We start from the raw sequence: 25,969 nt of genomic DNA, 5'->3' as shown, positions 1-25,969 counted from the left end.
GTCAGGGGAAACCACACCAAGGATGCCAGGTCTGACAGTAGTAAATTAATTAAATGTGAAGGTGAGAGCCACTGAGAACATCACTGCTGCCCTGATTTTGGGCCAACATCATTAAGCCTCAGTGTATAGTCGTGAGCTCAAAGGCAAACTTTAAGGTCAGCTAACCTTTCAGAGAAATATATATGTGCCTGGTTGTTAAGGGCGTTGTCTATTGAGGGAGGTAGACTGCAGGAGAAGAATGTGTCTAGGGCAGTGGCCTTCCAACTCTTTAAACAAATGTCCAAGCCTGTGATGTAACCTGCTAAAACGTTTAACTATGACTACATACATCTGCATAGGTCATTAGAAGATAAGGGATGTCTGGCAGGGGTGGAACACAGGCCCCTGCAATCCCCCGCCACAGGGGGCCTCAAAACCTCTTCTCTTTCTTTTTCCCTCTCTTTTCTGTCTTTCTTTCTTTCTTTTTTATAAAACCTAAAATGCTTAATTGCTACGGTACATAATTCTTTAATTGCTCTTAACTTTAGTTTTTTTTTTTCAATAAAGTTCTCCCTATTCAGTTTTCACCTCTCCTCAATCCTATATATTTTATGATATCTTTTGCACTTTAATGACCATTGATATATTATTGTAATTTGTTTTTATTTGCATTAATAAAAGCTTTTTAAACTAAAAAAAAGCATAAACCTTCAGGGGATTCCCATTCACTCCAGAGCTAATGAATATCAGTGAGATATGGAAGTCTCAGGGGCCCCTCTCCACAGTCTGTAAGGGGGCCCATAATGTTGTGTTTTAACACTGGTGTTTGGGACTAAACTCAAAGATAGCAAAACAATCACAATATTCAGTGGTGCACACATTCTCTTCCCCACCCTTCCAACATTAGGGCCCAGATTTACTAGAAATTGTTAGTTGTTATTTATTTATTTATTTATTTATTTATTTATGAGATTTTTATTGCGCAAACAAATACCCGAAGGTGTCTCGGCGCAGGTGAGAGCTAACAGAACCGTACAACAGAAATTCACTGGTTAAACAGCCATGTCTTTAAGAGCCTCAAAGCCAAAGAAACCAGATCTGTGTGGCTCTGCAGGGATTTTTCCCAAAACGTAATGCAAGAAGGCATGCATTCGTTTGCTTCAGGTAAGCATTCCTTGGGTAGAGCGTGGGTGTTTCCATGCATCCACCATGGATAGTGACACAATCGAAGATTTACTAAAATGAGATTGTGCCAAAATGCTAGCCTTCCTGAACCAGACATAAAAAGGACAAATATCTTTATTTTTCCCAAATTACTTCCGCTTTCTATTCTAAGCATGCTGAATTGTCAGCAGACGTAGAAAGAGGAAAATGCCTTTAAGGATTGCTTTTGTGTAGGAAGGTGTTCCTTCACAGAATAGGCACATCAAAGCTAGGAGTAGGATCCTTAGTTGGCCCTCACACTCCCTCACCAAGTCATCACAGACCTTTATTTGACCCTCACAGACCTCAACCAACACTATAAGACCCAAAGTTAAACCTCAGGCAACTATAGTTATATCACTTCTTCCGAAGCAGCTTTTAGTGCATAAAGTCACTGACAGATAAAAATAAGATTTAATAATTGTGAAATCCAGACACACAAGTACTTCTAAGAACCTGCTATGTTATAGATACAATATGAAGTCAGAAACATTATGCCATATTCAAGACATTTTTGATGTTGCACCAACACACCAGCTGACCAGGATGTTAACTCCATTTGCCTTAATCAAGACCATTTTACGAAAATGTCGTTGCTGGTATTGGGAAGTTATTTACTGCTTTTTCACTATGATCATTACCGTAACCACAGTTTGTTACACTGGTTCCATACAACATTTAAGTAAATGATGCACATTTACTTTAAACTATGCCACCATTATTTTAGCCCTATAGAGTAAAATCTCTATAAAATTACATCAATTTCAAGCACTGTGGGTGATGTCCCAGTGGTGTGTCGTAAAACGATGGGGGCTTACAGAATGTGAAGAGAGCCCCTGAGTCTCCCATAGATCACAAACTTTTATTGTCCATGGGGCAGAATGGGGCCACACTTAAGGACTCTAGAGCCCTTGATGGATTGGAGGCCCTCTGCACTGCGGGGGCTGCAGGGGCTTGCATTATTCCTCTACCATCATTCTCCGCCTATTTATGTCAGCTCCTCTCGGGAAGCTCTCAACTGTGGTCACTGGTGAGTCTAGCAACCTTAATATGGCACAGTCCAGCCCCATACCCCAGATCTTTAGCTATATGAATTACAAAGGAGGCGTTCCAAATTTTGGTTTACACCAATAAGAACTCTTTTTTAATTTCTGGCCCTCCTACGTCATTTGTTCTCTTGTGGGTGGACTCCTTTGACCAGATTTCATAGAAGAGAGCTGACTATATTGCAAAATCTTTATAAGCCTTCCTAATATAGGTAATTACGTGTGCATTTTGCACACCTTCATATGAAATTCTCGTATACCCTTACTTTGAAAATATTACAACAAATGGATAAAACGTTTTTGCAGCAAATTGTGTAGAAAAGCTTCTAACAGTATCCTGGAATGCTTGCTTTTAATTACTTAGTTGTGTAAAGCTGATGCTTTAGCCTGAGAACGTTTGTGGCATTTCCTATTCATGCCTTAGTACCTTTCCTTGCACTTTGCAGGATTATCGGATTGATTTTTTCAACTTAATAAACATTGTGCTTTAACAATAAAGTTAATATACAAGAGCTATGCTATATTTTACTGCTAAACAGACAGCCGCAAGTGCAGTTACCTTGCAGACAACATGGTCATGATTTGAATGGTGCAACAGGTGCAGTAGCACCGGTCCCAACATTTGTCAGAACCCCTCTAAGCACATAATATTGCTATATTTGACTACTAAACAAGCAGGTACAATTTCAGTTACCTTGAGTTAAAGTGACTTGATTTGAATGGTGCAGCAGGTGCAGTGACACCAAGGCCAAACGCTCAAGGGACCCCACTAAACCTAGATTATTGCTGCAATTTAAAACTAAACAGGCAGTCACAAGTGCAGTTACTTTGCAGATAACAGGGCCATATTTTTAGTGGTGCAGCAGGTGCAGTGAGACCAGGACCAAAAGTTCTAGGCCCCCCACTAAACACCTACAATTGCTATATTTTACTACGGGTGGGCGCAAAATCCGTTCCGCTCGTGGATTTTGTGGATTTTCGGCAATTTCGCGATCCGCGCCAAATTGCAGAAAAATCCGCAAATCCGCTCGCGGGCGTTTTTTTTTTTGCAGCATCTTCATGGATAATGCAGGCAGGATTCATTCTGGCACGATTCTGGCTCCTGTCACAAAAATTAAACCTCTGCGAGAAAAACTTTCCTAGGCAGTGAAATACATGTGCATTACATTAATTTATTTAACATAACGTGGCGGATAACCCAAGCTCAGTGCAATTAATTGACAACTATTTAAAACATGGTAGTTATACTTATATTCGTGTTTTTAAAAAAAAGTTTAAACATCAGAAAGCAATGATCAAAAACATATATATATAAGTGCCTATACATCAGTAGTGTTGTATTTACCATGAGTAACGGGCGGTGAGCACTTTTATCAAAACGACACAATACAGATATACATAAAAAGACAACAAATATGAATTAAATATACTTTTGAAACAATTGATTAAAAAGTGAAAAAATTGGGGCAGTGGATATATAGTGGCAGATGGTAATTGTTGTTACAGTTCCCTACGCGCGTTTCGGCACAGAGCGTGCCTTCTTCAGGAGTGTCACTGAAGTATATCAAACTGAACCAGAGCATGCAGTAGCCAGAAAATGGTTGGTAAACCATACAGGTAGATGAGTACGGCTTCAACAGATGATTACTAAGGCCGGCTATGTAGCTGGGTTGTAGTGCCTAAGTGATGCAGAGATCATGCGGCTTGGGCCCTCGAATCGTTGGCCTCGTAAAGAATAGTACGTTAGAGTATTTCAATGTTGTGGCCAGCCGAAGGAGGTATGGATGTGCAGGGCGAAGCTGGAGGCGGCGGGGGCTCAGAGAGATGAATCAATTAAGATTCCCGTTATTGAGGTCTGTGGTGTGGGGTTGGCTGTTGGCTCAACCGGGAGGTGGGCACCTCGGTTCGATGAAGGCGTAGCTCGCTGGGGCTAAAAGTATGATAGCCACGTCATGTGTGGTCTGTGGTGTGGGGTTGGTTGTTGACTCAACCGGAAGGGAATGGGCGCCTCGGTTCGATGAAAACGTAGCGCGCTTGGGCTAGAGATATGCTGGCCACGTCATGCGTTTGTTCGATGTGTTTGTCGCGCTGGTGGCTGCCATAACAAAAATGAAAACTCAACCGGAAGCACTTGCAGAATGATATAAATAAAGCAGGGGCCCGAGTTGAAGCACAAATTCAGTCACGCATTATAATCAGCCCAAACAACTAGTGAGCACGGTCGAGGCTAGGCAGGTGTGCTTCCTCCCCATATCTCTACCGCCTACAATTAGATGTAATCCTTGATGGAGGTCTTTGCATCCACGAGTTTCTCTTGCGCAATCCCCGTGTACTTCCTGTGACCAGGAGGCTGCTTCCTTCTCATCTCTGCTCTGATCGGTCTCTGACGCTTAAAGAGGCATGTGAACTTGAATGGAAGCCCCGCCCAATTGGCCCCGCCACACACACACTAGGGTATGCAACGTCTTCACGCTCTTTCCTCACAATGATGGACAGCTTACTCGAGGGACCTCGGCGCCCAAACAACTAGTGAGCACGGTCGAGGCTAGGCAGGTGTGCTTCCTCCCCATATCTACCGCCTACAATTAGATGTAATCCTTGATGGAGGTCTTTGCATTGACGAGTTTCTCTAGCGCAATCCCCGTGTACTTCCTGTGACCGGGAGGCTGCTTCCTTCTCATCTCTGCCCTGATCGGTCTCTGACCCTTAAAGAGGCATGTGAACTCGCATGGAAGCCCCGCCCGTTTGGCTCACCACACACATACTAGGGTATGCAACGTCTTCGCGCCCTTTCCTCACAATGATGGACTGCTCACTCGAGGGACCTCGGCGTCCAAACAACTAGTGAGCACGGTCGAGGCTAGGCAGGTATGCTTCCTCCCCATATCTACGGCCTACAATCAGATATAATCCTTGATGGAGGTTTTTGCATCCATGAGTTTCTCGAGCGCAATCCCCGTGTACTTCCTGTGACCAGGAGGCTGCTTCCTTCTCATCTGCTGCTCTGATCGGTCTCTCACCCTTAAAGAGGCATGTGAACTCGCATGGAAGCCCCACCCGTTTCGCCCCGCCACAAACACACTAGGGTATGCAACGTCTTCCCGCCCTTTCCTCACTATGATGGACAGCTCACTCGAGGGACCTCGGCGCCTTTCGGCGCGGTGGCAAAGTTACAGACACAGGTGTGACAAAAGGCAAAATAATCCGCGAGTTTGCGGGAAAATCCGCGAAATCGCGGGAAAAACCACGAACTCGCTGATTTTTTTGCTATTTTGTGCAAATTCGCAGACCGCGAATCCGCAAAATTCGCCCATACTTATATTTGACTTGATTTGAATGGTGCAGCAGGTGCAGTGGCACCGGGGCCAAAAGTTGTCATAACTCCATTAAACACCAAATATTGCTATATTTTACTACTAAACAGTCAGTCCTAAGTGCAATTATCTTTCAGGCACCAGGGCCATGGTTTGAATGGTGCAGTAGCACCGGGCCATAAAGTTGTCAGAACTTCTCTAAACACCTAAGATTTCTATATTTCACTACTAAACAGGCGGTCACAATTGCAGGTACCTTGCAATTGAAAGGGGCATGATTCAAATGGTGAAGCAAGTGCAGTGGCACTGGGGCCAAAAGTTGCCATAACTCCACTAAACACCAAATATTGCTATGTTTTACAAATAAACAGGCAGTCATAAGTGCATTTATCTTCCAAGCACTAGGGTCATGATTGCAATACTTCTGCAGGTGCAGTGGCACTGAGACCAAAAGCTCCAGGCACCCCACTAAACACTGAATATTGCTATATGTTATTCCTAAACAGGCAGTCACAAGTGCAGTTATCTGGCAGGCAAAAGGATCATTATTTGAATGGTGCAGCAGGTGCAGTAGTACCGGGCCCAACAGTTGTCAGAACTCCTCTAAACACATAATACTGCTATAGCTGACTATTAAACAGGCAGTCACAATTGCGGTCCTTGTAGTTAAAAGGGACTTGATTTGAATGGTGCAGCAGGTACAGTGGCACCTGGACCGAAAGCTTTTGGGACCCTACTAAACCCAGAGTATTGCATAATGTTACTACTAAACATGACTGTCTCAAGTGCATTTATGTAGTAGGCAATAGGGTCATGATTTGAATGGTGCAGCAGGTGCAGTGGCACCATGGCCAAAAACTCCAGTGGCCCCACCATGTTCCTAAATTTTACTAAACAGGCAGTCACAAGTACAGTTACCTTACAGCCAATAGAGAAATGAATTGAATGGTGCAGAAGGTGCAGTGGCACCTTGGCAAAAAAAGTTGTGAGAACGCCTCTAAAAACCTAATATTTCTATATTTATCTACTAAATAAGCAGTCACAAGTGCAGTTACTTTGCAGGCACTAGGGTCATGATTTCAATGATGAAGTATGTGCAGTGACACAAGGGCCCAAATCTCTAGCAACCCGTCTAAACACCAAATATTGCAATATTTTACTACTAAACAGGCAGTCACGAGTGAAGTTAGCTTACAGGCAATATGGTCATGATTTTAATGGTGCAGCAGGTGCAGTGACACTGGGGCCAAAAGTTGTCATAAATCCTCGAAACACCAAATATTACTACATTTTGGCAGTCACAAATGTAGGCATCTTGCAGGCACTAGGGTCATGATATGAATTGTGCAGCAGGTGCAGTGGCACCGGGCCCTAAAGTTTTCAGAACTCCTCTTAAAACATAATTTGGCTATTACATCAATTATTTCTATTATTTACCTCTCATTTAATTTATCAAAATGTTGCTATTAAGTACTCGCACTATAGCACTACTATCAGCATAATATATTGCCTTTATGTACAAAAATAAGTCATAACACTTTAACAGACTTTCTGTAATTTATATTTTACAACTATTCAGCAAGCTACAACTTGCAACAAAAACAGCCTATTGTTAATCACATGGGCGAAACCTAATGCATTTACAAATGTTTGTTATATTCTTTTTCTGACCCAGGCTCAATTTCACAATACAGTAAAGAAAGGCAACCTACATTTTGGAACATGTATTTGGAGTTGATAATTAGGATTTCAGCTCTTCAGCTGAAATGGACCTTGAGCAAAGCGTTTAGGTTTAATCTATATTACTGCTTTGTTGTTTAACAGCAGTGACCTTTTCCTTCAATACTATTCTTGGAGCTACAGTTATGATGATTTCATAGCCTCACAGTCTCCGCTGGTAGTTTGAAAGCACATTTTTCACCCTCTTAACTACACTAGGTCAGTTTGAGGCCACGAAAGTTGTTGGTGTAATCTGCCTCTAAGCACTATTATACAAAGGATGTTAAGCACGTATAATTTTAACTAGAAATGTAAAATAATAAAATAATACTTAATATCCACTCGGTAACTTTAATTGTCAATAATCACTTCATAGCCTTGATAAAGTTCTCTTTTGTGAAGGAAACATCTCGCTGTGTTTGTAGATAAAAACTGAAAAGGTTTTCGTGTAATGAAATAAAAAAAAATCCGGAGAAGTCCTAACACTCATGTGGCATATCTTAATGTAAAACTGTTCAACAGTTCAGTTACTTTCATGCTGTGCGTGCAAACCACATAGCTGAAATGCAATCCTATGCCTAACACACATTGAGCTGCCTTCCAGACAGCTCACAGGGACCAATGTTAAAAAATCAGATCAGAAGACGTCAGCTGGTAATTGGATCCTCCATCATTTTCAGTCACACTCAGGTGCCCCTGAAATGGCACTCATATTCACTCAACTGGTGCTTAGTTTATCAGAACCAATCTACTGGTCCTCAGATGTTCCACAAATGTCTTCAGACCTCAACAAGTCACCCTCTTTTGGCCCTCAGAGTACACAGGTGAATATACAGCCACATACCCCTACAAAACCTTGGGTTGGCCCTCACAGCACTCACAGGCCCGTGGTTGCTCCTCTCAGAACCATACCTCCCCCTGCAAGTTCCCAGAGTCGCTGCTGATTGTTGTATCATGCACTATTGATGATCTCTTCAGCTGGTCCTCAGACTCTCTCCGATGACCCTCAATTCACTCCTGTTAGCATCTGGGTCGTCACTTTGAGCTCTAATATACCCTGAGTTTGTGGCCCTCACTGCCCTTTCGACACCCCCTGCCCTGCCAAGCGTCCCGGGTCCATGCTCAATGTGTTATCTTTGCATTCTGGGGACTTACAGTCATGTTTAATCCATTATAAAACAGGACAACAGGCCCCACAATTAATGAAAAACCTGGACTGGAGAAGCACATCACGCATGGACCTGGGAAACATGGCAGCTATGCCCTTCCGCTGGTTTTCAATGACCCTTTCCTCGCCTTCTGAAACTATCCCAATCTGCCCTCAACTACCCAGCCAGCAGAGTCGCCAGGCACCTGTATTCACTGAGCAGACAGGCAATTCAGGCATCTGTGAATACTAAGGTATCTCCTTTGCTTCAGTTAGGTAATTCAGTCATCTGTGAATACTAAGGTAACACTGGTGCTTCAGTCAGGCAATTCACCGATCTGTGAATATTAAGGTACCTCCTTTGCGTCAAGCAAGCTACGGACCCTAGGCCCTTTACAAAGAAAAGTGAAATGTCTTTCTACAGACAGCTTTATCACTCGCAGTTTATAAATATTTATACAATTTGTGACAGATTTTTACATGAAATTTGTTACTACATTTTTCCTCTCTCTTGATGTGTGCTGATGTGTAAAAATACTGGTCTCAGTTTCAAATTTCTGAAAGACAGCTCAGTTGGTTGAGACGGTCGTTGAAGACATTATTTTGTGACTTGATGATCATATGTTCTCTTCTTGGGAAATAAACCAATGGGTTAAACATCTACAAGAGACCTACTCAGCAAACGTTTGAATCCTCGGAGTAAGTCAAACTTTAATGCTTAGTATGTCCATAAAATATAAAAAGTAGGGTATTTTCTTGAACCAGGCTGTAAAAGTATCTACTTACGATTACAATGACCTTATTTATATTCGAATGTTTCAGTTTGAAAGCGCTTGGAATGCTCAGTGTTCAGCACTGAATTGTGAACTGTGTGGATACAAGGCTGATACGACTGAACATTTAATTTGTTTATATCTGTACCTTTTAGATTTAAGGAGAAAATACCTAAAAGCGTCATTTGTTGAAGCTAACATCAGAACTGTTACTCAAGCAATTATGTATTGCTTCCTAGCAAGTAATTGTACATTCAGTGGTAAATTGACATATTTTTTAGATTTAGCTTCCACCACCCCAGGCCCTTCCCCTCCCACGCAAATTGGTCCTTCGATACCGACACATGCACCGATTCATTTGCCAACTATATCTATGTCTCCTGTAATATCGGACACGCTGTCTGATCCACTGGATACACACTTTCTTGATTACGCTGGTTGTCTGCTTCATCTTACCAACCCACACGATAATTATCAAGAAAGTTTGTTGCCATCTTCCAATCTTGACCTCCCAGCAACGCGACGAAACTTGTCTCAAAATAGAAGGTCATCATCCATGATTGGTCCAGTACTGACCCCCACCCTGCCTATATTATTCTGGAACGTGGCTGGTCTGCGACCCAGAATGCTATCGGCATCATGGTTGGCTTTTGTCACCTCCCACGAAATAATGTGTTTTCAAGAGACTTGGATTACCGATCCTCTCCATATTCAAGGGTATTTAACATTTCATTCTCCCGCTAGCCCTTCTACACATGGCAGACCTAAGGGGGGTCTTGTGGTATACATATCCAACAAGGTAGAAGTAAGGAAAATTTCCCTTCTGTGTAACACTCCCTGTTATCAAATTTTATCGATTATTTTTAAAAACGGTACAACATATAGTTTGATTAATTTTTATAATAATCTCCCACCGACAGAGTGTATAAGAATAGTCTCTGAAATGTCACATTGTATAGACGAACAAAGTGCAAAGTTAGCATCAACTACTTGGAATGTAATCTGGGGAGGGGATTTTAATGTACAATTGTGTTCTCATTACAAGAATTCTGATTGTGGCCTCCTTGATGAAAATGAATGCCCTTTGACACATTTTACACACTCCTTGGTGGGTGACTCTCTTAATGTCATTTTAATGTCGTTGGAATTGACATTTGCCAATGATCTTACCGACCCTCCTGTGGAATTTAGGCCTACCTTCCACGGTAGGGGTTGTTTTAGCACCATAGATTTCATACTTTGTTCAGGTTCCTTAAAGGGTACTGTTATTAAGTTTAACACTGGAACAGAGATTTCAGGTGACCACTTTCCAATTATAATAGAGCTAAAACCGCCTATGCGGGCGTCAAACCTTACAAAGAATAGCTTACTGACCCAAAAATCACTGTCCATGGCAAAAACTAATGGCTATGCAGTGAAATGGTCAAGGATAGACCCACTAGAAACATCTGCCTCAGTGATCTCCAAAGCTCTACCCTGGATAAACAAATGTTTGAATGAGACATCGTCCTCATCGGATATCATTTCTAGTTTCGGAGAAATCCTGAAAGTTATACAGAAGGTACTTTCACGCACCCGTAAACCAGGCTGCCACACTGAGCCAGGCTGGTTTAATACGGCATGCCGTAAAGCCCTAAATGCCCTAAAAAAGGAGCTTCATAAACCAGTTAGAGACCAATCAAAAATAGCCTTGCTAAGATCCAACTATAAGCAGGCCCAACTAAGCTGTAAGAGAGACCATAAAAACGACCTTTGGGCTCAGCTACATGAGAGCAGTAATAGTAACGACAGCTCTCTATTTTGGAAAATAATAAAATCTCCCTTTCTAACTGAGGGTAATTCCCACCAGCACCTGGATGTCGCCGTATCCTCGGATGAATGGGTGGCACATTTTTCCAAAATCTTTAGCGACCCCCCCGCGGATTGCGCTGTAACTTCCACTCCAGCGCTTGGGACCCACGATAAAGGGGTCTACCCAATCGATTTGAACTTCTCCCTTGGAGAGGTTATAAGTGCACTATCGGCTTCTAAATGTGGAAAGGCCCCTGGTCCCGATGGTGCACCATTAGACATTTTCCTTCTAAATATAGATTTATGGTCCCCATTAATAACCCAACTAATTGCTGCAGCATTAAAAGATGGCCTATTGGATTCTTGGTCCTCCTCCATACTGCTCCCAATTTTTAAAAAGGGTGACAGAAATAACCCTGCTTGTTACAGGCCCATCTCCCTCCTGGATTCGTTGGGCAAGGTTGCGGGTCGCCTAATTCTGGATCGCTTACAGGATTGGGCGACAGAAAAGAACATCATAACGGACTTGCAGTACGGATTCAGGGAGGGGCTGGGCACTGTCGAACAGGCCCTAAACCTTTCACTTTTAATTGGGAAGTACGTTGGAGTAAAAGGGGGCAACTTATTTATGGTCTACGTCGACCTTAGCGCGGCGTTTGATTGTGTAAGCCATGTCAAGCTCTGGTCCATTTTGGATAAGTTGGGCGTTGACCCACCCCTCATCAGATTCTTGCGCGAGCTTTATACTAACGCCTCGGCCCGCGTAAGATTTGGTACGGCTGGAGAGTTAACGCCCGCCTTTCCAGTAAATCGCGGAGTAAGGCAGGGTTGTGTCCTCGCCCCCTTCCTATTCAACCTATATACCAACGGTTTAGAAGTAGCCATGCTAGAGGGGTGCCAGGATCTACCTACTATCAACAGGCGCCCAATCCCAGCACTTCTTTACGCTGATGACTCCGTACTCTTTGCCAGGACTTTAGTTCAACTTCAGAAGCAGCTTGATAAATATTGCAACTTCATGCTTTCACTTGGGCTAAAGGTCAATAAGACCAAGACCTTTGTTATGCAATCTGGGCCCAAGGTAAAAAGCTCTAAACATCTTTGTATTGACCAATCAAAGCTGGAACGCGTTAGGGAATACCCCTACCTGGGTATCCTAGTAGACGACAAGCTGACTTGGAAAAGGGCGATGGTTACCAGGAGATTGCTCTACCAACGAGCAACTTCTGCCCTCGTGTCTTTTTCCAGAAAAATGGGTAAGCCATCTCCCTCAGTATTGCTTAAAATCCATCAAGCTAAATGCTTGAGCATCGCTACATATGGAGCCGGGGTTTGGGGCTATGTAAATACTGACGAACTGCAAAAAATCCAGAACGGCTTTTTAAAGTACCTCTTGGCCCTACCACGGAGTGCCCCCATATATGGTTGCCATATAGAGCTTGGAATTGATTACTTAACAGACTACATAAAATGTCAACCAGTGCTCTTATGGCATCGCATATGGACAAGGCCACAGTGTCATCTTACCCGTGCACTCATTTTAGATTGTTTTGAGATGTCGGCCTGGAAAAACATCCCATGGTTGAACTACGTAGTCAACTTTCTCAAAGATCTTGACCTCACGCAGTATACCATTGAGCCTTCATCCATTACTGAAATGAGTAGAAAAACTTTGAAGCACCATTGCCTCTCTCATCTAAGGGATCTCCGTCTGTGCAATGAAATCCCCAAACAATCAAATGTAAACATTTTGATGGTTCAGGTGTCCTTAGGAATTCAGCCATACTTATCGTACCATGTTTCCAACTATGAAAAATACCTCTTAACTAGGTTACGTTTTAATATCTTTTTCAGATTGGTTACTTTCCCTAGAATCTTAAATTGGTCCCGCGACCTTGACAAATGCCCCTGTGACAAGGTCTCCCCCCAATCAACTATGCACGTACTATTGTTCTGCCATTACTACGCAGAAACACGCAAGCGCTGGGTCCTACCATTGCTGCGTCAAATGGGGTTGAGGACCTGTCGCCCGGCCTTTTTAGCTCTGCAACATCTTGATTCACAGTATGTGGCAAAGAGCCTAGCTCTTTTTCTGAAATCATGTATAACCATTCGTAAAATGTTGGATACGAATCTTTCCTGAATACTTGGACATCTGTATCACCGTTGTAAATGATTTAAAATCGTACCTTCTTGGACAATGTATTTCTCTAATTTTTATATTTTTAGGTGTATTAACAGTAATTGTGATTTTATGATGAAATGTTTATATGTGATGTACTTTTTATGATTAACAAAACGGTTAACCGAATAAAAGATTTGAACTGAACTGATTTAGCTTCCTGTATGTCGGAAAAATCTCAAAGGCATATGATTTTATTTGTGTTAAGAATGCCTGCACTTTTTTTATACCAACTAAATGTATGTATGGTGTGCCTATGTCTGTTCATTTTAATTGGAAAGAAATATATTTCATTTTTCAATACAGTCAATTATTATATTACATTACGCTGAATAAGGGCTGAAACAAATTATTTTCTTTTGTGCGCTGTGAAAACAGTCATTATTATATTAGTTATGAACACCCAACTGCATAGATAATGCATTACATATCATTTAACGTGAATGCTATCTTCCATACATATATGAAAGACGGGCTTCAACTTAATCACTCTCTCTCCTGGTATTTCTGGTGTTACTCCAGGCATTTATTGCCACTTTTTGTAAATCCTATTTTCCTTTAAATGGGTCTAAAGAAGAAAGCCCTCATGTCTCAGTTTACCTCTTGGCCAGTTTGTGAAATGCATTGCAAGTTGCTTGTTTACACGGGTTGGTCACTGCTCCTGACAGACTGAGGTGTGAATGTCCTGCTGGGCTGACCTTGGTTTGGGATCCCTACTCATGGAACACAACTCTGACAAAAGGCGGTGGTGGACTCGAAGAAGGAAGGAGAGGGCCTAGGGTGGTTTCACTGATGTCATTCTCTAATTAAAGCTATAGCAGGAAGTAGAGCCTGAGGAACAGTGATTAATTTCAGCTGTTGGTCCTCAACGGCACTTATTCTTTTGCGACCAACATTGATTTCGACTCAACAAACTTTGATCCACTGCAAGAGAGAGGAAAACACAAAAAGGGAAAAGAAAAAGCAAGAGAAAGAGGGAGAAACAGTGAAAAAGGGAGAAAGCAAAGGTTGAAGAAGAACTAACAAGAGTAATACAAAGAGGCAGGGAGTGTCTGATGGTGGATTGAAGAGACATGAGGAGGATTCATGACTACGCAAGCTTACTGTTCAGCAATGCAACCTTCGATTATGCCGGCTGCAGGCTTCTGAACAAAACTTTTGGCCCTGGTGGATAATCAGTTGCAAAAACGATACTGCGCCTCTACTGGAAAAGCCGCTGAGATTCAGGTAGGGGGAGGGAGTAGTAGCAGCGGCCAGCACGCCACTCAGGGGCATATTTACAAACCCCATTCGCCACAGAGCCGTCACTTTTTTTGATGCTCGGGTGGCGTAGCCCCATTCCTTATATTTACACGGTGGGGCTAAGCCACTTAATGTAGTTTAACGCTACCCTGTAAATATATCCCTTTCCTCTGCAGTGCACCCATTACTTGTTGATGCTGCCCCAGATTTACAAGGCTGAGACAGCGCTAAAAATGAATGCCAGGGAATACTTGGTCTTAGAATGGTGATACGGGGAGAAATCATTAATTTCTCCTAATTTTTTGCTCTTTCTATGTGTCCTGCATAATGCAGCACACATAGAAATAGTGTCCCTTCCTGCACATAAACAATCGCTCCTGCAGCGCAGACACTCTTGCAACAAGGCGATAGGGTGCCTTCACTGGCACTAGGCAGCTGTTTTCACCAGCGCTGGTGGTGATACATGAGTGCACCGCATTCTTGTGAATACAGCGCATCACTGCATTTAAAAAATGTCCGAGCGTGGCATTGCCAAATTTGGCGTAGCACTGCCCTGCAACATTTTTTTGTAAATATACCCCTCAGTTTTCAACTACTGGCCTAGGGTAACAAGAAAATATAAGGAGGTGGTTGTGTGTGGCATATTTCCAATTCTATGGTTTTGGGTGCTTGGGGAATCTTTCTGTCCATGAGGTTTAGATGAGGGTTATTGGCAACTGCCAGGGTGATATAAGGGGACGGGGTAAGTGAACTACTTTGAACTTCACATTGTCAGTTGATATTTATTGCTGCAATGGACTTAAAAAGAACAAATTGGCCTACTGGAGGTGTATTTGAATTTGAATTTAAAAACATTTGTACAGCGCACTTCTACCTAGCGGTTTCATGGCGCTATTGCGATTACGGAGGATGACAGCAGTAGGAGGGGATTAAACAGAATAGGCTTTAATGAAAAGGAAGGTTTTAAGATCCTTCCGGAACTGGGTGTAGGAGGGCGCAGTACGGAGGGCAACGGGAAGGGAGTTCCAGAGAGTAGGGGCCAGGACAGCGAACCTCGCGCCGCCGGCCCTCAGTTTCTTAAATCGAGGGATGGCTAAGAGGGCCGCGTGGGAGGAGCGGAGCTCTCTGCCGGGGAGATAGGGGATGACAGCGGAACATAGAAATTTAGGGGCAGTCCCTGCTCTTGCCTGGAAAGTGAGGCAGCCGAGCTTGAAGAGGGCACGCTCCCGCACCGGCAGCCAGTGTAGAGCCTTTAATAATGGGCTGGCCCGGTGGTATTTGGGAAGGCCATGGATCAGGCGCGCAGCCTGGTTCATTACCAGCTGCAAGCGGTGGATCGCGTAAGCGGGAGCCCCGATGTAAATTACGTTGCCGTAATCAATACGGGACAATACCAAGGCTAGCACAATGATTTTTAAGGCAGGGAGAGAAAAGAAGCGAGAAACCTTCCTAATTGTTCTCAAAGAAAAAAAGCAAGAGGAGACGACTGAGCTAACATGTGAATGAATAGAGAGTTGTGAGTCCAGAAAAATCCCGAGGGTTTTGACTTTAGGCACAGGAGAAGGAGGAACACCAAGTGAGGGGGGCCAGAAGGAAGGGGACCATGGACTGCAACCACCTCCAGTCAAGACCAGCTCGGTTTTGTCTGGATTGAGTTTGAGGTGATTGCAGTTCATCCAGTCCTGGATGAATCTCATCACTGACTGGACGTTCTGGGCAGATGAGGGGGAGTGGGAGAGGTTAAAAATTAGTTGGAGGTCATCGGCGTAATTGAACACCGTGACCTCCAGCTGCTGTAACATAAAAATGAGGGGGAAGATGTACAAATTAAATAAAAGGGGGGAAAGTGACGAGCCCTGGGGGACCCCACACTCAACCCTACGGGAGGCCGCGGAAAAACCGGTTAGATGAACCGCCTGGGTTCTCCCGGCTAAGAATGACTCAAGCCACGAGAAGGCCAAGCCCTCAATGCCCGCCGCCCTGACACGGCAGAGAAGAATGGAATGATCCACCGTGTCAAAAGCGGCGGATAGGTCTAAAAGTATCAGGGCTTGAGGTGTGGGGTGCATGTGTTTAGTAAGTCCTGATGCAGTACATGTGGTATGTATATTTATGTAACCCTTGGTTGAGTATGGTCCTGTCCATAACCTTTGGTCCAGTAGTTTTGTTTAGTACAAGCGGAGAGAAACACCATGCTATCTAAAGGGCCATCAATAGTGTGTTGGTTGACTTCAGCGTGGGAACATCTATTGGTTCTCTTTTACCAGCGCTGTTGGTGTACAGGATTGGTGGGCTAGTGGGTTTAATTGTGGCTGCAAACTTTTGCTGTACATGTTGAAGTATGTGGAGCTATTTTGTATTGTGTAAGTGAAACGTTTTACAATGTGTATTGTCCTTAGCATCACATATGATATTGGTGAAGATCCGTCTATCGTGGTGTTGTGATATATTGGCAGGAATTGGTGATGGCAGGAAGGACTGATGGGTATATCCTGTCTGGGATGAGTGCTAAATTTATGCTAGAGTGGTTTGTTACATGCCTCAGAGTTTGTTTTTGGTTGTTGAGGCATTCTGGATGCATTTAGTTCAGTTGGTTGTTGAGATCTGGAATTGTAGAGATGAGTGTGCTGAAACCGTACGTTTAGCTACTTGAGCAGTGATCACTATGGGCTCAATGATCATGTTTGCCCACAAAGTCCTGTCTGGACTACAAACAGAATTACAGTATGGACACAGTTTGCAGGAGTTTGCACTCACAATTTGTTTCAGCATTCTAATCATGAGTGCAAATTCCACAAATGTGCTGTTTGCACATGCGGGAATAAGGAAGTGTTATCTGGATGGGATTCCTGCGAAATGGAAAACAAATTGTGCACCTGCTAAATCGCAAACCGTGCATTATTTGAAACTTGGAAATGCACAAATTGCACCAGCAAAATGTGGACAAATTATCATAGTCAGGTGATATATGTTACTTCTGGGTGAATTCATGAATTGGGGTTTCGCTGTAAGTTTATTCCAGAAGGTGATTTAACACAATCAGCTGCTGTTCATACAGTTTGCATTGCCTTACAGGTAGAAGTTCGTAAGTGCTGGTGACCATGTTTAGACCACCTGACATACCCATGTTCACTATGTCATAAGAAGAAGAAAGGTAGGAACCCGTTCTGTGGCAGATGGACAGCCCTGCAGAGTGGGATAAAGCACTAGATTGAGAGCAGTAAAGAAAGAGGGGGTTCTGGCTTCAGCATTTCTATATTCCTAGAGTCCGAGAGGGTCCTTGGAATATGGGCTAGGCCTTCATTTACGTGCAACTGCTTTACTTGGAAACTGACAATATCTTCTGAGAATATCTTGGAGCAATGAGTGTGGAAATTCAAAGTACAACAATCAGGAAGGCTTTCACTCCATACCAGGAGGTATCTTAAAGTATCTGCCAGTCTTTCGGTCAATTGCACATTCTATCTTTGACACCAAAAGGCGCCCTATTATAACGCCCAGTAGACATCTCAGTGCTCATTGACACTCTGAAGAATGACTTGTTGTAAAGTCTGGAGGTTTCCAGACAGTCCTTTTATTTGGGAGGCATGAAGGGCTGGCGCAAGGTCCTTCGTGTGTCAAATGTTCTTGACCTGGCCACAAATTCACCAGCTAACCAACAGAGCATTTCATGCATGTCTCAACACATCATAAAATAAGTATTTGTTGCTGTACCAATCAAACGCAGATTTTGTGTGCTGTAGGCTGTAATATCTTTCAAATAGTCAACACAGGAGCAAATGCCCAAATATTTAGAGGTTCTTTCAGGCTCAGGAGAACCTTTCTCAGTTTCACAGACCTACACAACCACCAGTCCAAAAGGAGGCAGTATCCATCTCTGTGGTCTTCCCTGTCCAGATCATTCATTCCTTTTGTGTTGTAAAAGAATAGCTGTGGGGTCCCCCAGCCTACGAATTGTAAAGCGAATGAACAGTAAGTACAGTCTATTAAATAAAAAGTGGTAGGGTTTAACCTTTAAGTACATTTTGCATAAACTGACATTACGATCACATAGCTTACCGATCATTTAAAAGTACAACATAAAGACAGGCCCAAGGTACCACCTTGGAAATAACATTAGCAACTGCTATCAGGTGTTTTTTTCGCATATGGTTAGGCCTCGGTGGGAAGTAATGGGAAATAAGATGAAGAGCAAGCACTTTTCGCACTTATGTTACACAATATTTGACTTGATATTTTTCGCTAGCTACAGTAAGATAACAACTCCCTGTGCCAGAACTAAGAGTTGGTAAGTTTTCTCACTTTTCCTCATGGGAGTAAATGTGAAAATGAGTTCTAATGGTACTTGCTCTGGTTTTAGTGCTTGCTCACAGGTCTCAAATCCCTCTTGAAATGCAATCTAATGTTTCTAGTTTTGCTGGGTCTCGTCCCCAGTTTATTCTACTGATCAACCTGTTAATTGGTCGTAGTGACTATATCTATTTTGTATGTCACAAATCTATATAAGCTTCTTCACATTCTGTGTGGGGGTATCTGCTTTTTGTGTATATATCAACACTTTGTTTAATATTGAACCCTGATTTTGTAGGACGTATGAGTATGCATGGGTACGTTTCTGGTTGTTTGAACGAATGTGTGTGTGTGATGTAGGATGTACTTGGATTTATTTGATACCTTTCTTACTATGTTTTTATTTAAACTACAAAAATATAATGAATAAATACATTTTGATATGTTTGATACTTAAGGCGTTGTGTTGTTTGGAATCGAATCAGCGACTATTAGCACTATATGACTTTGTACACAGGTAAGAGAATTTTTGTACTGAGTGTATTTCTAAAAGACACAATATACAACACCATTCTGGTTGCAGTGTGCTTACATAACACAGCCCCACTGCACATGTGGCATAGTGCTGTTATTACGCCAGGTATAATGTATGCGGGGGGGGGCGTTCTGACGCAAGAAAGGGTCATAGAAGTGACTGAGTGAAATCTATAAGATTTCACTGCGCCACTTCTAGGACACAAATGCATCAATTTCTTACGCCTGTCTCACAGCAGGCATAAGACTGATGCAGGCCCTTAGTTGCGTCACTTTTGTGACACACTCCAGCAATGCGTCACTTTTTCGCCTACAGATACGTCAGAAATACTGAGGTATCTGTAACTCCTTGCGCCATGATGCGTCATACTGTAAATATGACGCATCATTGGTGTTGCAAGGAGGGCGCAGTGAAAAGTGACGCACCGCTGTTTTCACGCAGCGATGAGTCACTTCTCATAAATGATGCCTTATAAAATTGTAATGTAAATTGATATTTGTTAGCGCACTACTCACCCGCAAGGGTCTCAAGGTGCTTATACGAATACCGCTGTGGAACCCATCCTGGCTTTCCCTGTGAGGTGTCCACTCCTGGGCACCCCCAAGGTGGAGGCCAGGCATCCTTAGCGTGGTGGGGGCCGTTGTGGAGATTAAGCAAGCTATTGCCCAGAGTTGCAGAGTGGGACTCCATGATTGGAATAGGCACAGAGGCGAGAATTATCAGGTCCGTGGAATTTTTTAGCCCAAGACCCACCGAGGCGGGGAATTGAACCCTGGTCCCGGGCTAGACCTCTGCATCAGGGTCTGCCGCTCTAACCATTGAGCCACACTTCTCCTTAAGACTGTTGAGTCTCGGCGCTGAGTCTCTAACTCCACACCAGCACCCGGAGTAAACTTTGGGCGGCTTTCCTCCACTGTCTTGGGAGTCAATAATTCTGTTGTGAGTTTTCGTTGTGCTGGGGTTGTTTGTCATTGCGTTGGTGTTATGTAGTTTACTGACACTATGTGGTTTTGAGGTGTGTTTTTTGTAGTATACTGTTATGATTCTATTGGGATATTGCTGTATCCTACTGTGCTATGTTGTTCCTTTCCAGGCTTTAACAAATGCTTTCGAGTCGAAGGCAGCATCTGCAATTCAAGTTCTATTAAAAAACACAACCATTTACAACTGGCAAAGGTGGTAACGCACTGCTGCGCCTGCTCTTCAGCTATTTAACAAATCAAGCACTGATCAGCCCATGGCAATGTCTTAAATTAGCACTTCCCACTCACTTATGTGATTTGAATCCCTGTCGGGTTTGTTCTACTGATCCACCCAATCACAACTTGGCCTTCTCCCAGTGGGAGCGCAACCTCACTTCGTAGGTGACTCTCTCAGCTTACACTACTCAATTGTAACTTCCTACAGAGAAGGCAAGAAAGTGCTCATGCTGGCACCCAAGGGGCTGTGAGCAGGGTGCAAATGATATTGTAAACACAGTTGACACAAGAAAGTGATTGTTTTAACAGGGGACAGTTAATAATACATTCACAGAAATAGCTCATTCCAAAGTGACGTCACACTCGTGGAGCACATACAATGACATGATCCTGCGAAACAGAATATCAACCTAGATTTACATGTCTTAATACATAAGTATAAGGCAAAACTACAACACTGTGCAGAAAAACACACATCAGACAGTACAACCCGGACTAGAACACTGTAAGCTCAAGTGGCCCAAATATAGCATGATTTGCAGTTTCAATTTCTGAGCGGGAGGGAGGGCGGTGTAATAATGGAAATTTACAATGCAACTACAATATGTGCGTTTTTTTGTGTGTGCATGTTATAAGTAGCCTTTATGACCACATCTCATCAAGAGCTATAATGTTTCCTCCATTCAGTCATAGTTTCAACTAAGAACGCCATGCCAATGGGCCCACTGCAAGTGGTGCCTACGTGTACAGTTTATCTAAAAATGATTTTTGAACCCTGATTTATAACGAGTCCTTAATTACGAGTGGCTTAGTAGCTCCTGAAACTGCACACATCTGTATACAGGGGGCCGGCACAGGTAAAAGCGGTGGAACGGTTGGGCGGGGGCACGGCGGGGTGGGAGCAAGGGGAAGTCAACGGAATAGGTATAATTAAATAAATAAATAACACCTATTCTGTCGTGTGTCGTCTTCCCTCCCTGCCGCGCCCTGCCCCACTCCACCGCGCTAATCTTTGTAGGCCGCCACTGCTGTATTATTTAAAATGCAGCGAAAGCCTCATGGCGAACTCGCCCTAACAATGTTTCGCAAGTTGGTTTTGGCAATTCAAACTTGCCAAAGTTCACCTGCTGAAAAATGCCAGGTAGCCACTGTGATATGCGGGTGTTGCCGAGAAAACCTCTTGAAATTGAAAGTTTTTACTCTAGGGATCCCTAACTTGAGTACAGCAGAAAGGGGGAGTCACGAGCAAAGGCTCCAAGGATAGACAGTCTAAATATGATTTTGACAAGCTCTGCCCCTAAAGAGATTGTGAACCAGGAAAAACGTCAACCAGTCTTCCTGAAAGGGAGTACACCCTAAATGATACTATAGTATATAGCGTTAAAAAAAATCAAAATATGTACTCCAATTTCTCTCTTCCAATCGAATTTCTTTCATTAAACTTTGATTCTTCACAAACTCCAAACAGATTTAGGCTTTAGTTCCTGGAAGGTGTATGGCGCCGGGCTGAGTAGGTCCTATACCCAAAAGTACTGCAGGAGAAAATGGAGTGCTAAAGCTGTTCTGACTTATTTAGTTGATGACAACAGATTGCATTTTAGGACAGATGAGGGGGGTGTTCAGTGCTTTAATTAGGCTAAAAAGGGGTGGGGCTTAAGAACAAGAAATAAGAGGGGTGCATATGTAACTAAGGGAATGACCTTCAACACAAGGCCTTGAATATTGGCGTCATCCATCTGGTCCTCCTTCTCCTCCTTCTCCTCCTGGACCTCACCCTCCTTCTGAGCCTCTTCATCATCCTCATGGTTTCCTATTTCTCCTGATCTTTCTATTCCTCATCATCTTCATCATCACTCTTCTGCTTCTCCTCCAACTATTTCTTGTTCTCCTCTTCCGAATGGTCTTTTCCTCCTCCTGTTCATCTTCTTCTACCTGCTCTTGCCTTTTCTCCTTGCCTTTCTCCTATTCCTGGTACTCCCTTGGGTCATTTACTTGCTCTCCTAGTTGTTGCCTGCATCCTCATGGTCCTGATTCTTCCAGTCTTGCTCCTCAGCCTCCTGGCCCTCCACCATCTTGTAATAAACGTCTACACTTAGTCTTGGTGCTCCTGCTCCTCCTGACCATCCAGGTCCAGGTCCTCCTTGCCTTCCTGTTCCTGGTCCTCCTGGGGCGACAAGCTGCTTTTAATGATCCCACTGCACTCTGTTATTACAGAAGGGGGTGCAGATGCTTGTGCAGCCCCTTCTGTAATACTGATAGAGCTGGAACACATGTAGAACCAGCGCAATCTTCAGAGGGCGTTCCCTCACTTGCATAGGGGCATGCCTCCATGCAAATGAAGGAATCACTTTGCCTCAAGGCCCATGCTGTGTTATGGATACAGTACAAAAGGGGGTGGTGATGGACGGAGCATCTGAACCATTCAAACACTCACACCCAGTCAAAAGATCTGGGTTTGATCCATCACTGTTCTTTAGCCCACTCTGCCACACCAGTTCAGACATGGCTATATGCAAATCAGTCTGACCCTGTGCCTCATGGGAACAGTCCAGCCCGAACTGCCAAGCCATGCCTTCCCTGGACCGGAAACAAGCTTCCGAGGACCGGTTTCTGGCATTACAGCTGTCTTCAGCCCGGCTTGCTTGAATCCAGTGGCAAAGTGAGCAAGGGACTCACGTCTGAGAATACCCTGCCACACTTATGGCGGCCAAAGCGGTACAAAAGGGGGTGGTGATGGACGGAGCATCTGAACCAATCAAACACTCACACCCAGTCAAAAGATCTGGGTTTGATCCATCACCGTTCTTTAGCCCACTCTGCCACCTCAGTTCAGACATGGCTATATGCAAATCAGTCTGACCCTGTGCCTCATGGGAACAGTCCAGCCCAAACTGCCAAGTCATGCCTTCCCTGGACCGGAAACCAGCTTCCGAGGACCGGTTTCTGGTAGTACAGCCATCTTCAGCCCGACTTGCTTGAATCCAGCGGCAAAGTGAGCAAGGGACCTACGTCTGAGCATACCCTGCCACACTTATGGCAGCCAAAGCGGTACAAAAGGGGGTGGTGATGGACGGAGCATCTGAACCAATCAAACACTCACACCCAGTCAAAAGATCTGGGTTTGATCCATCACCGTTCTTTAGCCCACTCTGCCACCCCAGTGCAGACATGGCTATATGCAAATCAGTCTGACCCTGTGCCTCATGGGAACAGTCCAGCCCGAACTGCCTAGCCATGCCTTCCCTGGACCGGAAACAAGCACGGTGATGGATCCAACGCAGATCTTTTGACTGGGTGTGAGTGTTTGATTGGTTCAGATGCTCCGTTCATCACCATCCCCTTTTGTTCCGTGTTATGGATACAGGCATAAAGGCAAAATGCCATTGGGAGGTGCAATGAAACCTTGCCACAAGAAGTTGGTGCACTGTGAGTGTGCCTGTGAGGGCAGCCGTTTGGACGGGCAACAAAGTTAAAGATGCTCCGTGCAGTAAACAAGAATAGTGCGTCTTAAATTTACCACAGGCCCTAGTCGTTTTCCTGGCCCTCCTTAGCACTGTCTTCCTGCTCCTCCTTATCTTGGTTCCTACGGCCTCAAGCCCTCCTAGCCTTGCTTCTCTCAGTCCCCCTGGTCCTCTTAGTTTTCGTTTTCCTGATCCACCTGTTCTAGGTACTTCTGAGCTGCTTGTCCAAGTCTTGAGCCTTCTGGTTGTGGCCCTCCAGGTCAGGTCCTTGTCAAGGTGCAGACTGTTGGGCGTATTCGGACACTGGTGAGGACACTATCCCACAGAACTGTCAGATGACGGAATTCTGTGCACCTGAGAACACGTTCAGGAGTGTGTCAACTTTCATTAAGACTGATATCAAGACTTTTTCCTTTCAATACGGTGAACCAGTTTAATTTGGAGATGATCCACTAGCCCTTATTCTCTTAACTCTCTGGCATTTTGAAAACTTTTCTGTTGTTCATGAATCTAATACTTCTTCGTCTGCCTTTATTCGTGACCCCTTTTGGATAAGAGCTGGGCTTTTTAGCATTGTTTATCGCTGAACCTCCTTGGAATTTTCTTTTACCCACTGTTGGATTTAGTCTCATCTATTCCCTCTGTGCCTTGAATAAGGTTGACCTCAGAGAGAGTTCTCTACCGAAACGCACGTTGGCGCTATCTCTACAGCTACTTGGACCGGGACATTTGTTTTATTGGAGCATCACTGTATAGAGGAATCTTTGGTCATGTATTAATTGATAATTCAGGAATTCTCAAAACAATTTGTTAGTATTTATTTTATTCTCTCCTGTTCCATTGAAAAATAGTTGTTTTTAGTGATGTGCGGCATGTTAGAACGATTGAAATGTGAGGCTAGTCTGGTCTGTGTGGTCTGAACGAATGGTTAGTGTACATGAGTTGATTTAGGGCGTATTGTGCTTTTAGGGGTTCTTTGAGAGGTGGCTGTATAGCATTGCTTATTTTGTATGCTTGATGTGTTTCTTTTTTGTATAAACTGTATAAAAATGAACATATGATCACATTGTATTACACTATTAAAGAGATAAATGAATAAACATGTTATAATATACCTCATGAGAAGGATTTATTATGAGAACCGTGAGGTTCTTTGGGCTGTTTTTGTGATATTATGACACACTTTCATAGATTATTAAGTACACTGTTTAGTCTTGGTTACAAGGCAGGGTCTTGTTCTGTCTTGTTTACCGGTCCATGTCCTATTCTTGGTTCTCCTGACACCCTGGTCTGGTTCCTACCCTTCCAAGACCTGGTGGTATTCCTGCTCCTCCTCGTACTCTTTATCCCAAACATACTTATGCCAGCCTACGTGGTGTTGGTCCCAATGGGTATGATCCCCTTGGTCCTAATCCTCTTGGTCCTGTCCTTTCCAGCACTGTTCAAAGTGAACCTGGTGCACCATGTCATTGTTGTTGTAGTACTCTGGTACTGCTCCTCCTGGACTTGGTCCTTCTGACCCTGGCCCTGTGGTTCTTGTTCTCTTGATCCTGCTCCTTTGGTCCTCACCACCCTGGTTCTCTTGGTTATCACAGTGATGTCCCTGAAGTTCTCCTGATCCTCTTGGTCATTATAATCTTGGTCCGTCTGGTGGTTCTAATCTTGCTGCTGCTTCTATAATGTCTGTACCCCCACACAAGCCAGACACTTCCTCTAAGACTGTCACTTTTTTTCCTTTCTGTTTTTTAGTGCCTTCCAGATTTTAACCTGGGGTTGGAGAAAAAGAGAGACCAATGGAGGCTCCTCTCAGCATATGGTTTGTCAGTTGGGTGTAGAACACCTCAAGATCTAACCACTGAAAACAGAGCGGGTAGGACATCTACTACAGAGATCTATGGTCATCCAGCAAGTTTCAGGGTATTGCAGTGGTAAAATACCTCAGGTGGTTATTGCACATGCTGGAAAGATAATCGTGCATTCTCTGGTCACAGGAAAGAAGTATCATGAAATAGCAAAGACAGTTACTGTGCTAGTTTCCGGGTTTATGGGGCCATATTACATAAAGTGCCCTGGGGGAGCAATGGACAT

This window comes from Lissotriton helveticus, chromosome 3_1 (assembly GCF_964261635.1).
Source record: "Lissotriton helveticus chromosome 3_1, aLisHel1.1, whole genome shotgun sequence".
Taxonomy (NCBI): Eukaryota; Metazoa; Chordata; class Amphibia; order Caudata; family Salamandridae; genus Lissotriton; species Lissotriton helveticus.
This window is presented reverse-complemented; position numbering follows the sequence as displayed.